Below are 345 nucleotides of genomic sequence, written 5' to 3'. Positions count from 1 at the left end.
GCAAGGAGTCGTGATGGCCCTTGGGAACGGAGTTCGAGCAGCCAAACGATCTTTTGAATTCTTGCAGGCGTTGCAAATCAGATAGATGGAGACTCCCTTTTCTTTTTCTCTTTCAGTTCCTTATGCTTCGCCTCAACGGCTGAGACTCTTTTGATTTCCACGGTCTCGCTTTTCTTGGTTTCTTGATTTACGCACGTGCGAAATACTACGATGTCGAAATGTTCCCAATAGTAGGTCTTTGCCTTGGCCTTAGCCTTCAAAGAGCCATCATAAATTAGATTATCATCCTGCTCCACGACCACACCCGTCACTGCGCTACCGACGTTTGCCGCGGTGTCGACTGAA

Source organism: Plasmopara halstedii (genome assembly GCF_900000015.1).
Source record: "Plasmopara halstedii genome assembly, contig: Scaffold_3060, whole genome shotgun sequence".
NCBI classification, from domain to species: domain Eukaryota; phylum Oomycota; class Peronosporomycetes; order Peronosporales; family Peronosporaceae; genus Plasmopara; species Plasmopara halstedii.
Note: the sequence above shows the minus strand (reverse complement) of the source record.